Consider the following 15,343-nt stretch of genomic DNA (forward strand, 5'->3'; position numbering starts at 1 on the left):
ACCAAGTGTATCAAAGGTCAAGGGCTATAGACCAAGTCCGTTATGAGTAGAGATACGGAAAAAAATGGAAAGAGAGAGGAAAGTTGCTGGAAATAAGTGAGTTCAATTTAAAATGGGTTTTTCCAGTCTCTCAACCATTTAAGCTCCACACTAGTAAGGCGGCCCATGTTAAATGAAAAAAAAAATGTTTCCAGTTCAGGAGACTATTCCCTTGAGCCCTCACCATGCCAACAATAAAGCATTGTTGGAAAACGGATCAAAGCTATTCTAGATTCCTGTCACATAACAATATACAAGTTCCTTGCATCATTTGTGTGTGTGTATGTGTGTACGTGTGCGGTGTGCATCTGTCCTAACATGCTGTTCGAAAAAACTGCTGAACTTGAAATGGTTTTTCATTATTACATAAGACGCCTCACCAGTGTGGAGCCCAAATGGCTAGTGCGAACAGGAAAATACCACTATTTTAGATTGAAAAACACTTGTTTCCAACAACTTTCCTCTTTCTATTTTTTCGTATTTCTATTCATAACAAAGTTGTTCTATGGTCCCAGACTTTTGATACACCTGGTACACTAGACATGGATATTCAAGATTAACTAAATACCAACACTTAAACTATAACAATAACAGCTTATACAACCAATAAACATGTTCTCAATACTACGTTTATTGACACTACAAAACAAATATTCACCACACTAGATGATACAGAATCAATATTAAACTACCACTACGTCATGTGATACAGGAACATCGTATCAAATATAAAGGGCAACCTTTTAATTATTAACCTCAATCATTTTTTCATTATACAATACTCGGATGTGTAATAACAAATTTCCCTAACAACGGGTTCATCCTCCATAGAGATCACATTTTTCTCCTGTCAATAATATTTAACCACACTTTCGCTCCCAACAATTATATTAAAGCATTTTCTGACAAATTATACGTAAACGCGGCTTATATAAATTATACATTAATAGACAGTGAGGAAGATTCGAACTCAACTTCTATGGGAACTCACTCATATCGTTCGAATCTCATATTAAAGTTCTTCGCTAATTTCACCCCCACATGTTTGAACATAGAGTTGCCACCTTTCAAGAGAAGGAATGCATCAGCGTCTTTTCCTGTAATGATGTAATATTCGTGTTTCTATATTGAAGAGCGAATTATACTGTATATACTGTATCTAACTGATAAAAGGAAAGAAAAACAACTTAAATCATATAAGTTTTTTAAAACTATATAATATAAACATGGACGTACCCTATGTATTATCCTATATGTTATGTGCCTAAATAAATGCAATTAATAATAATAATAATAATAATAATAATAATAATAATAATAATAATAATAATAATAATAATTAGCTAGCTATCCCAACATTTTAATACTTATTGTTATTGTTGTTGTAGGAACAACACTTTTGTTGTTATTGCTTTATCAGCTGCCACTCCCAGGTCTACTACTGCTGCTGTTGTAGCTCACATTTAAATCTATATTTCTGATTACTTACTACTGCCTTCAGAAGTCAGTCTTCACCAATTACAAAGTAAGCTTCGACTTTCTGTTGCCAGACACATTGCTACCTGCCTACCACTGTTGAGATTCCCTCTTATTTTGAAGGGTCTGTATAATAAGTTCTATAGTCACTAACTTCATCAATGAAAGTCGGGACAATTTTAGTCTCGATAGAGCCAAGTCAGGACGTGGGATATATTCTTCAAAATCAGGATGAGTGGCAAACGTATTTGAAAATTTAGTATAACTCAAGTGGTATCTGAAAAGTACCACTCAAAGAACTTATATTTGTTCTCATCATTTTTCGCATACGGTGTAAATTTTGGATTGTCATAACGAGGAACTACATAATTTATATGGTTTACCCAACATTGTTAGGGTCGTCAAGTCTAGGAGGCTTAGGTGGGCGGGTCATGTAGCTAGAATGGAAGAAAGTAGAAACGCTTTCAAAGTCTTGACTGGAAGACCAATCGGAAAACAACCATTAGGAACACCTAGGCGCAGATGGGAGGACAATATTAAGATGGATCTCGCAGAGATTGGAATACAAAGTAGAAACTGGATGCAGTTAGCTAAGGATAGAAGTCAGTGGAGAGCTTTTGTGAACGCGGCATTGAACCTCTGGGTTCCATAGGCCATAGAGTTAGTTAGGTAGGTAGGTAGTTAGTGTAAATTTGGGTACCCAACAGTTGTGACGTCATAAACTGCGCACCCAGATTTATGATATATAAGGAAAAGTTTGGAAACAGTTGCTAGTTTATTTAATACTATCACCTGACTCACTTTCAACATTTTTTTGTATTCTTCGTTGCCTTGAAGATATTCATCAATATTAAAGAAAAAAGTGGAGTGAGCTTAGAGAAAAGTCTTAAACTATAGGTCCACGTCCCGTATAACGTCCATATTCAAAATGAACTTGAAATTCTAAACTAACTAACCAACATAAATCGACCTTCACAATTGGGTGGTGTACAATCAGAGTGAATCAAACGTCATCAAGTAGAAAATGGAGATATATAAGAATAAAGTTCACGCTACGCTGGCTCGCCTGATGAATTAAAAAAAAAATTAGCTACGTTTTTTTGGTAAGATAAAGTATTCCTTTATTGTCGATGTTTCATGCAACATTACACACTTTTTCTTAATAAAAAATATTGGAAAAAGGCTGAATGTAGATGGTCTAGTCTTGTAGCAATTAGAAACACTGAAGTTGGTCTTTCGTACGGACATATAGCAGATGTTTCGGTTTGGCAAAAACTATAAAGCTCTCAATGTGACAACTTGTAATGAAATAATAATTTTCAAAGTAATATGTAATGAGAAAGACAAGAGTTGTGATAAATACATAGTACTAAAAATAAGGTTTTCAGATTTTTTTTGTAATAATGTAATGAAAAAATGGTAGTAGCGACAAACAAATACCACATGATTGTAGATCATAGCATAACCTCATTTTCACTTCTTTCTAGGATGTACCTTCATCGTTATTGTTTATTGACAGAAGCTTATAGATATGATACACTGGAGAAGGAGGCTTAGTAAATACTTTTTCTTAGCTTTATTCATAGGCTATCCCAACGAATGAAGTAACGAGGCAATAACAATAATCATATTTCGATTAAAATACACTTCATAGTAGTCCGTACGAGTAGTAAAAATATTCCTGATGTTTAAGAGGTTTTGCACAAATGTCTTCCTGGTTTTCGTTTCACAATACGGATATCTTTAACTTTGTCACGATTACCTCCATAATTACTTTTTCTATTAACAAGATAATTCAAAATTTGTAGTAACAAAATAATCATTTTGGATTTGTACAATTTCAAATTTGTTTCGCTTTTGTAGTTCCAAACTATTTCATTGTACTGTTAAGGATGGAGTACTTAACTGACTTTCAATACAGTGAAGTCGCTCTTATTAGGTAAGAAACTACGTCCGTTTTCCATAAATTTATGCTGAACTATTTCAAATGAGAGATCTTCTTTTTGGACAATGTTCATTCATATACAAGCAACTTTAAAATTCCTATTCTGACTTCTACATTTATCATTCCAGCAATAATATGACGATGGTAGTACACCGTAGCGTAGAGAGCATGAACAATTTTCCTTAAAATTTTCACCCTTGACTTATTTTTCCTCGCATTGTGACCTAAAGTAAACCCGAAGCGTGTTTGCTTTCGTTCTTTCATTTCCTACTCTTTTCGATGTCTATCAGACCGACCCTTTGGACAACTGGAGCTGGATGGATTTGATGCATCTTTCAATGAACTGGCCTTATCCGGAAAGCGGAAGACAATAGTGTTTGTGTTTCATAATATCCTTCCAGAGTATTGTCTAATGTTCCATTTTGCATTGGACCTGTGGCCGCGGGTCTGACTGACTTTCCTTATGTTACGGCACCTGGCATAGTATAATCTCTTAAAAGACGACTGGCAACCTCAAGGACAACTGGCTGTTGGTTTGTGCCAAAGTAAACTATCCCCAATTTTCTGTTATGAGATAATAGAAAATATAAGAAAAATAACTTCTCTATTTTATACATAACAATTAATATGTCCTTCAGAAGATACATACTATCATATATGTATTCGTGGTGATTGTTTGACTATTTTGTACTTAATTGTTCACTTGGCTCACTTTAGCATCAGGAGAAATAACAAGAACTCATGGAGTTCAACATACTTTCGCTTTAATCACTTACAGAACTAAATAAATATTTCATTTGTACAAATCTATATTTTCAAATTATTACCACTCTGATTCATTGCTATTAATTTACTCTTCTGTCTCACATGCTTCACTTATAAATGCTTTGTTCTTTGTGAATTTCCGTGCTACGTGTACTCATTTATGAGCTTGGCAGCTTGTACTTGGTTCCCTCTGGCGCTAGGAGCGGAAGAGAAATGTGCTGTACTTGAAACTTGCATATTTTTACCACGAAGGTACGCCACTTTACGAGTATTGCAGCACATTCATTCTCCCAGTACTAATATTATGCTTACTAACGAATCAGAATAGATATCTGAAAATCGGTTGTAAGTGGAGTTGGTTCTCTCTGGTTCTTCACCACCAGAATATGAAATAAAATTTTAATCCAAGAAACAAATTAATGTACCAATATTTATATTATTATTTTTCATCCTACGGTGTAGATGTATAATTATTTCCTATCATATGATATGGGTCTAATTCAAGTAAGTATTGAATGTAGAGACATCACAGCTAAATATCTTATTGCCAACTATGAAATTTGTATGACGTAGTACTTTTATCCTGATATCCTTTTACATGCTTACATATAACACATTTCTGACTGTTCTGAACATGAAAATGCTGTTTTTATTAGTCACATAAATGCATATTTGAAACATATTTTAGCTTTAGGACATATTTGGGCCCTAAGTGATATAAAAGCATATTTTTAAAGGCATATGTTTTAGGGGAATTTCACTTATTCCTCAGACATATAGTTACCACTATTGGCAACATAGTTATTTGGAAATTCTTTCTTAGAAATATTTGATCTTATGTAACAGGATTTCAAGGAACACTGTAAAATGCGAGTCGAGTCAAGTGATTGACGTGGTATAGCATCAATTACTTTGAAAAGATAAATCTCCACCTCAGTTTTCTGTCACTTTTTCCCCCACTGAGAAAGATACCTGAAGTTCAGTTTCTTTGTTGCATATTGGTGGTGAATATTTCCATCTACATCCGGATTGGCTTTAAATACAAGCGAGATGAAAGCAATATTACGAAAATGCTGGTAATTCATATTGAACACGATCATAGGTAAGATCCTGGGATAATCCCTGTAGAAATCATCACTAGTAATTATAAGAATGGTCTTTTTTTTTTTAAAGTGCGATCTCTGATTCATGAGGTCCCTGGTTCGACCCTCGGCTAGGTAAGTTTGCGGTGGACAATATGTGTTAGTTGGTTTTCTCGAAATACTCCCGTTTCCTTCTTCATTCTCATTCCGCCAACTCTTTCATCATCATTCACTTGCATTGATCACCTGTCTTCCTTAGCCTAAAGGGCTTAATCGTGGGACGTTAAAACTGAAAAATTTCGTTCCATTTCATGGTTCTTTTTTCTTCTCCTTTTTCCCCAAAATGAAATTACACTAAACGTACAGGTATTTTTCGATTTATGAGGGATATTTGACAAACGTTGGAGGAATATTTGGCATCACTGGGTATAGTTTTGAGATACCTAAGTCAAATGCTCGGGAGGAAGAAGATGGTGTCATAGTAGAAAAAAAATGAAATGGAATCTTTGAGTTTTACGTCCCAAGGTTATGCGGGTTAGGCTAAAGGAGACGGTGATTATGAGAAATAATTGAAATGGTGGAATGAAGAAAGTGGGAGGAAACGGGAGAACCCCGAGAAATCCCACGCACACGGTGTTTGTCCACCAAAAAGTTCACGATGGCCGGATCGAACCCGGGACCCCAAGCACCAGAGGTGAACCCTCTACCACTGAGCCACCGCGGCCCCCGGTGTCATAGTAGATAAGTATAAGGGAGCATTGCTCTCAATTTTTTATTACTTTTTACTTCTAACAATTTATTACTTTAGACAATTTTATGTTTAATACAATCTTAAATATGTATGCTTTACCATTTAAATATGCTTGGTACCACTTCTCCTTCCTTATTACATTAACAAGGGTGGAAAACAATTCTATTATAACAGGCTAATTGTCCATCTTGGACGGACCATTGTATATAACAAATTCTTAACTAATAACACTTTATAGTGATATAGCCGACTTGGCTGCATGAGTCGCGGCTTACAATACTAATTATTCCCCGCAAGAGGATTCAAGACAAGACAAGACAAGAAGACAAATGTTGTAGTAGTGTGAACTGGTTTCGTGGTTTTTGCAGTAGCGTCATTTCAGCATTCATTTAGGGAGGAGAGAAAGGGGAAGACTCTTATAGTCTATAAGTAGCAGCATCACGTTTTTCGTTATGCATATACACACACCTTTGTTTTTAGGCTATATTTTAGGTCATATTTTGCCATTTTTAGGGCTTTAAATGCATTTCAAAGGTTTTAGGTCATATAAATCCAAGCCCTACTTATTGCACATAAATTAGAAGAAAAAAATTTAATACTTTATATATTCTCTATAAAAGAAGTCCTGCCTTACTGGCTAGCTGGTTAATCAACGCCTGAGCAAAACTACTTAAGCTAGAAACTTGTAATTTGGAAAGTACGTATTATCACTGGTGCAAATCTCGGGGGGATGAGGGAGACATGTCCAATCCAATCTCGGAACTGAGGGGGACTGTTTCCCCGAATAATCCGATTTGAAATGTGTTTTTGGGGAGAAATTTGATTGATTTTTGTCCGATTGCCACAAAGGAACGTGGGATAAAATTGATGTCCCCCAGAGTAAGTCTTAAATCTGCCCGCCTCCCAGCGTTGAAGACAACTCTGCTCCTCTGCTCCTCCACATTGTTTTTCAACTTCATAAATATTTTGGACATCGCAAATATATATATATGGGAACGGTCTTACCCGTCACCCTCCCCAAATGTTGAAGACAGATTTGCTCCGTTGCGTATTATTTGTGATATAAAGTGCCATTAAGGAAGGATTTTTGGAAATTCGAAGTGTAAGGTGGAGGAAGAGGGAATAGAGGATGCAATTATTAGGTTATAATAAGATATTCATATCTTAGAATCTAATAAAGCTAAATGAAATTCAGTATTTGGTCTTTTCATTTAAAACAGGGGTAATTAAACTCGTGTAAGTTATCAATCCTGATCCGAGGCTTATGTGGATGTCTTTGAATAAGTGCCTTAGTTATAGAATGAGGTTGTTAGTCTCACATCAATCTCTCAAATTGAAGGATCGTCCTTTGTCGTCTCTCTGCGATTGCTTATTCGATATTTTTGCAGGTAATTTCCATATCTAGAGATTTTTTCGATCCTATAAGGAAAATTGATAGCAGTCAGAGTCTAGAGCTCAATGGCACTCACCAGGTTATGGCTTATCCTGATTATGTCAACCTGATAGGGAATGATAGAAATGCAGAGAATAATGACAATAGAAAGAAATGCAGATGTTTTATTAAATGCCTGCAGGGACATAGGTTTAGAAGTAAAAGCAGAGAACAAATACATGGAAAATCGCTGAAACCGTAATGCTGTAGATACGTTAAAATATCAGGTAATACTTTCGACATAGTAAGCACTTTCAAATACCTAGAATCAACATTAACACAGAAACATATCCATGAAGAAATTATATGTCTACTGAAAGCACGAAATTCGTGTTATTCAGTCCAGACTCTTTTGTCTTCGCGAATTCTGCCGAAGAATTGAAACTTTAAAAATATATAGAACGATAATTGTCTATTGTTCTGTATGCTTGCAAAACATGGTCGCTTATTTTGAGAAAAGATTGCAGACTAAAAGTATTTGAAAAGAAAATGTTCAACCCAAGAGAAACATGAATGGGGAATGACGGAAACTTCATAACAATAAACTGCATTTATTTCTACAGTTTATCTAACATTGTTAGGGACATCAAGTCTAGGAGAGTCAGGTGGGAAGGTCATTTAGCGAGGATGGGAGAAAGTAGAAACAATTTACAAATGCTAACTGGAAGCCCAATCGGAAAAAGATCATTAGTAATACCTAGACGCCGATAGGAGGATAATATTAAAATAGATCTCGCAGAAATAGGAATACAAAATAGAAACTGAATCCAGTTGACTAACGTAAGGATAGAAATCAATAGAGAGCTTTTGTGAGTGTAGCATTGAACCTCTAGGTTCCATAACATTTGAAATGGATTTTTGAAATGAGCAAACTGTCAACTCAGGGGGAAGAGAGGAAAATAATCTCTTAAGTATGGTTTTTATTTAGTCCTGGACTGCCGTACGTTTTGTCCATCACTATTGTGAAAGATGAACTTGTATTGTCACACATTGCAAGTTTCTCTTTTAAAAGACGGATCTCAAAATAAACAAATCACAAATATCAATTGTTTCTTTTTAAATATATGTGGAAATCGAGCTTCTGCAGAAAGGAGATTGTCGAACTTAAAATCTTTAAAGCTTGCTTTCTCTGAACATATCCATTCAAATTTCAAACAAATTAATTGATTTCGAAAGACATCATCGTTCAAACGAATCCTTCTGTTTTCACTCATACCCACCAGTAAGAAATTAACCTGGAGTTGTACGCCTGTACAGTGGTATCCTAAATTCTAATTCTCAAACAATACCTCTATTCCAGCTCTATTTTAGAGAGCTTTTCCGTGGCAAAGCGGTTAGCATACGCGCCATTAGTGTGGGAGACCCGGGTTCGATTCCCGGAGGGAGCTCATGTGGTTCGGATTCCACGTTAATCAGTAGGTCCCGCCTCATATAACCTCGCTGCTGAAACGGACGTTAAGCTTCAAATCCCCTCATCTCCATTTCTATTTTCAATTTACCACAACTCTTTTTCAACTATACTACTCTACTGGTGACTCAGTGGGGCTATTGTCTTAAGTGGGCTAGAATCTGCCTTCGAACACAACATTCATACATACAGAGAAGCAAGAAAGTGTGCTTCTGATAGTTTTTGTTTCAACTTAGGAAGTTTACAGCCCTAATCATATTTATGTAGTCAGTTTTTTCATTTGATTTAAATTCAGAAATAAAAACAACTACCGTTACGAATCTTTATCTTTTTCTGTCTGTTAATTTACTTTTAGGCTCTCGTCAAGGAACATTTAAAAAACGCACTGAAAAAAAGGGGACCCGGACAAATCCGCCAAATGACAAATCCGCCAATTACCAAATCTGCCAATTACCAAATGCGCCAAACGCGAAAATGACCAAATGCGCCAATTGTGAAAATGGACAAATCAGCCAATTACCAAATCTGCCAATTACAAAATCTGCCAATGACCAAATCTGCCAATTACCAAATCTGCCAATTACCAAATCTGCCAATTACCAAATCTGCCAAACGCGAAAATGACTAAATGCGCCAATGACGAGAATGGACAAATCTGCCAATTGACAAATCCGCCAATTACCAAATCTGCCAATTACCAAATCTGCCAAACGCGAAAATGACCAAATGCGCCAATCGTGAAAATGGACAAATCAGCCAATTGACAAATCTGCCAATTACCAAATCTGCCAATGACTAAATCTGCCAATGACCAAATCCGCCAATTACCAAATCTGCCAATTACCAAATCTGCCAATTACCAAATCTGCCAATTACCAAATCTGCCAATTGACAAATCTGCCAAACGGAAAACACCGAACTATGTTTGTATTATCATCAAATAACTGGGTAGTCTAGTAAAAAGCATACAGAAAGAAAGTATTTATGAATATCAAGCAAGAAACTAAAAGTAATTAATAGAAAGCAATCAAATCAAATATTTGAGGATTTGAACGAGGTAACCATTTAAAATAACATTAACGTTTACTCAATATATGTAAAAAAAAAAAAAAAAAAAAAAAAAAAAGTTGGTTATTTTATGAAGACCGGAGAGACATGATGTAAAAGTTCAATAAATTGTACATGCTCTAACGCAATGAGATAATTTGTTTGTTCTTATATTTTAATTTTGATGAATTTATAACTGTTAAAAATGAATGTTTTTGTTATTTGCTGGAGTGATTGCCCCCTTTCTGCACTGAGGTTATATTTTTGGGTGCCCGACCTCTTGGGCATTACACTATACTTGCTACAGTTGGCAATACTTCTTAAAATGACGTAGTTGCGAGAAATTTTTAAAACGATCGTTGTTTGTTTTCGTACTTTTAACACTTGACCAACAGTTTTTGGGAGTCGCGATTACTACATATTCTCCTAATTTCACGACTTTTAGCAGTATTGTCAACATTAACATTCATTATCACATCTCCTAAACCATGTAAAATATCAAATTGCTATTACGTGTTGTTTGCCATGACTCCATTTTGGTGTTGTTTGCCACGGTATTGTTCTCTCTAGCTTATCTTATACCACAATCGTGAAGACTTATACAAAATAGACTTATAAGCTAAGGGTTGCCAGATGAGCATATTATAATGATCAAATCTATTATATTATAAACAGAATGCATACAATACGAATTGTCCCAAGCACGTTATTGGGTTACTACGCTATCGGCTGTTAACGCCACAGTTAAATTTATTCAAGGTGAGTTCAAGCACTCAATATAATAATTTGTTTGCTTAGAAACTCTCCAAGTGCATTTTCAAAATTGATATTGCCTACAATTTGTTTGTGTTCGACTATGTAGCCAACGTTAAATCTAGGCATATCATCAGGACTAACAATAAGGGGGGTATAGGAATCCCGATAAATGGGGACCCAAACCTTCCAGAGGGGGCGCGATACGCGATATATATATATATATATATATATATACGTATATATTTCATATCCTTTCTAGAGATCAAATTAAAATTAGATTTAAAAATCTGGACTTAGCGATCTTTTAAACACCTTTGGTGAAAGGAGAAAAATTCAGTCTATTGGTAATACAAAAATTTAGTGACTTATGTATAGTTACTGGGGTATTTTCAAGTCCACACAAAGAGCTCCCTAGTGGATGAGCGGTTAGCGTAGGGACCCAGGTTCTATTCTTGGCGGGAGCTTATTTGGTTCGGATTCCACGTTAAATTGTAGGTCCACGTCTCATATAGCCTCGATGCTGAACGGGACGATAAGACTGAAAATCAAATCTGTCCCACAGAGATTATTAAAATACAAGGGTCGGCAATCCCTCCATAGCATTTCTGAAACAAGATGGAATGTACACGAATTGGAGTGGATTTGAGTTAAGCATCTCATTCAGCAGAAGACTATGAGCCTTGGGCCTACAACTTAACATAGTTTCCGATACACATGAGTTTTTGCCGGTAATCGAACCCGGGTCCCCCATACCAAAGGCGCGTACGCTATCCACATAGCCACAAGGGAGCCCTGTGTACGATTTAAGACTATAAAACCTATGGCAGAAGAAACGGGTAGGTTACATTTCTCTAAGTTACAACCATTAATTCTTCCGGACGTTTGAAGATAAAATCTAGATCATATCAATGTAAGAAATTGAATCCCGCATTTGATACTGAACCACTCCGAGAAGAAATCAGAGAAGAACAATTTAAAATATTGGCTTTTTGATGTAATCGTACACGAGATCGTATCTCAGGTGGATTCTCGGTGTACAGAAATGAGATATATTTACTTGACTTTTCAAGCAATTCTCAGAGTAAACACTTTGGATGACAGTGTCACAATCAAGAAATTAATTACAATCTACTCTGATGACTTCAATTGTAATTTTGTCAAAGAGAAACAAGTATATAAGTCAGTCTCTGTGCAGCTACTTTCTCGGATCTTCACAATAAAAATTATAAATTGATGTTATATTTGTGTTTCCTGAACTTCAGAATTTCCTCGCGCGAAGTGGATTTTGTGATGGACAAACACAGTGTGTCTGAGGTTTCTCGGGGTTCTTCTTCCTCCCATTTTCTTCATTACACTATTTTTCATTCATTCTTATCATTACCATATCCTTTAGCTTACACGGCATAAGGGTAGGACGCATCGGCGCAAATCTGTCTTCAACATTTCCCCCCCCCAATGAGTAAGACCGTTCTCATATATATATATATATATATATATATATATATATATATATATATATATATATATGTATATATATATATATATATCCTAACTATATATAAAACTACATGAGCTGACATAAATTATTGAGCACTTCCTGTAGTGCTACAATAATTAAATTTGGCATGATTGTAGCTTTCCGGAACTAACCCACAGGAAAATTGTCAAAAGTGAATATTTTTAATTTTTAGGGCGTCTAAAGAGGGGATGAAAAATTTCCCCATGTTATTTAAATGGACCTTTTTTTGAATTTATAATCTCATGTTTTAGGTACTTAGAATTGGAATAGAAACTTGAAATTCGGTATGGTTACACATTTTCGTTAGCACTACCTAAGTAAATCAGTACAAGTAAAAAATTCCGACCTTAGAGTGGTTTTATAGGGAACTGAAAAATCTTTCCCATGTTATTTATATAGGACACCTTTTACACCCTCAAATTATTGAGCACTTCCTGCAGGGCTACAATGATTAAATTTGACATGATTATAGCTTTTTGGGACAAACCCACAGGAAAATTGCCAAATATGAATATTTTTAATTTTTAGGGTGTCTAAAGAGGGGATGAAGAATTTCCCCATGTTATTTAAATGAGACTTTTTCTGGACCTATAATCTCATGTTTTAGGTACTTAGAATTGGAATAAAAACTTCAAATTCGGTATGCTTGTACGTTTTCGTTATCTTTACCTAAGTGAATAATCAGAAATGAAAATTTCTAACCGTAAAGTGGTTTCATGGGGAACTGAAAAATCTTTCCAATGTTATTTATATGGGACGTCTTCTGAGTGACGTATTCGCTCACGGCCAACTGTACGTCGCACTTGGACGTGTCCGATCAAGGGATTCATTTGTATTACTGGTTCAGTCTGAAAGAATAATTGAAGGAACCGCTTTTGTAAAGAATGTTGTATACCCACAACTTCTACGATAGTTCCTTTTAGTGAGTGATAGCTATGGAATTACCCAGGAAACAACACCATTGGACTTTCATTTCGGAGTATGATACATGTCTGCTGCAAAAATTCCTTTTCACTTATACTTGATGGTAACGTAAGGGTCTACGCAAAAAGAAATCCCTTTAAGCTTCTTTATGGAGAATGCTTGGTGCCTGTCCAAATACAAATCATATTGAACTTCATTTTGACACTATGATACGAACCTTCCCAGACACAAATACCACTTACGTTCCAGTTTTTTTAGTATACGAAAGACATGACGAAGCAAAAGCTTTCAAGCAAAGGAGTATGCGTGTAGCAGGATACCACAGGGGTGGTGTGGAAATACTACAAAGTTACAAGAAAAAGAATCGACCTTTGTCTTACAAATATGCAAGAGTTATGGTCGAACAAAAATCCCAGATTTCTTTTTTGAAAATTATAAATAAGAAAAAAAAACTCTGAAAATGAGAATCCAACATCATCATTCATTATATAATAAGTCGATAAATTGTGGTTGACAAAACAAAGGTTGCTATAAAAAAATAAACTGTGAGTTATTAAGCAGAGTATTAAGGAGCAAAGGATGATAAATATGAGATCTGGGGATGTTGGGCCGATTTAAGGAAACATTAAGAATAAATGCACGAATATATGACATGCGAGGCAGTAGGCCGAGCAAATACGGGGGTCTGGGGGCGAAGCCTCCAGCTGGCCAAAGGCTAGTATATATATATAAGCGATGTTCAAAATATTTATGAAGTTGAAAAACAATGCTGTGAAGGATCAGAGGAGCAGAATTGTCTTCAGTGGCGTATTTAGGAGGCTATCGGGCTCAAGTCCCCCCCCCGAAATAAATTTGTTAGTTTTTCGCATTCCACGTACAACAATAATCCTTCTTACCATTTCTAAGAATGCAATTGACTTTCCATTTTCTTATGCTCTTTGTTCACAAATAATACTGTATTTGTCAAGTTTCATTCCATGTAAGAACTGCGTCCTTTTGTTTTTTTCTTTCGTCCTTTCTACTTTTCTGTTTCTTTTTCTTGACGTTACTTTCTTTCATTTCGCCTATCATACTTTATCGACCGTTGTCAGTTGTGATTCAAGTGGGCCGTTGTCAGTAGCACCAAAACTAAGAGGAGTTGATAAGAGAAACTGGTGTTCCACACCAACATGCGCGGATATCAACATGACAGGACTTTAGTTATTATAATAAAGGAAAAAATATATCGTTTAGTTATTTTTAAAAGAAGGAAATATTTGAATTAAAGAAAATCAAAACGGGGGAATAATTAGTCAAGGAAGTTAGGAAGGCCAAGAGGATGCTTCCTTTTTCTTGTATGAATAGAATAAAGGGTTAGATTCACTCATAAGTTTTTGTATCATATCATATATAGGATTTATCGATCTGCAATTCTTGCCACTATAACTTCAATTTATGCATAAATTAAAATATATTTAATTCTCAAACTCAGATGGGCAATTGCACTCCCACTTCCTTCCTTGTGTTGGGCATAGCCCCTCGAAACAAAATACTAAGTACGCCTTATTCTATAGAAGGGAGATGAAACTCATATTACGGTAGATGAATCTGATCAACTGTTGTGGAGTATATTATATATTAGGCGATGTAGGTGAAGTAGTTGTACATATCAGTATTACAAATCACTGCCGTGAACACATTCTGAAATCTGAATACACGCATATTTATAATTGGTATATTTCTAATTAGGCATCCACAAAGATCAACGTTAAAATTGTGTTATAATAATATAATAATATAAATGACTTCCCCAAAACTATGAAGAAAGAATATCAATTATGTATGACGCAACAATACTGTTTGAGCAAAATGATGATAATCTCAATAACACTACATGAATCGTTATAGAAATCTAACGCATGTCATATACTCTTTAGTTAACAGATGTAACCTTAAGATTATGGAGAAAAATATTCCAGCAATTGAATTCTTTTCTTTGCTTACGAAGCATCCTCTCTCAAAAGTAAAATTGGTACACGGAAATACGTAGGAACAAACCATGGTTCGATCTAGCAGAGAAGAGAAAACAGGCAAAATTATGTTGGCTAAAAAATCCGAATGAAATAACTACACAAAATTTCGTCGATATCAGGCGGGAAACTTGCAAACAAAGAAACGCGATTTTTTGAAAGCTAAAATTTAAGAACTTGAAAATAATAG

The 15,343-nt window shown here is 35.4% G+C and overlaps 1 protein-coding gene across 1 annotated transcript in view; it reads right to left on the bottom strand.

The window, feature by feature from the left end:
* Nucleotides 1-15,343, bottom strand: part of LOC145689749 (uncharacterized) — a 506,237-nt gene that overhangs the window by 418,933 nt on the left and 71,961 nt on the right. The window lies entirely within an intron of this gene.

This window comes from Thermobia domestica, chromosome 1 (assembly GCF_964235325.1).
Source record: "Thermobia domestica chromosome 1, izTheDome1.hap1.1, whole genome shotgun sequence".
NCBI lineage: Eukaryota > Metazoa > Arthropoda > Insecta > Zygentoma > Lepismatidae > Thermobia > Thermobia domestica.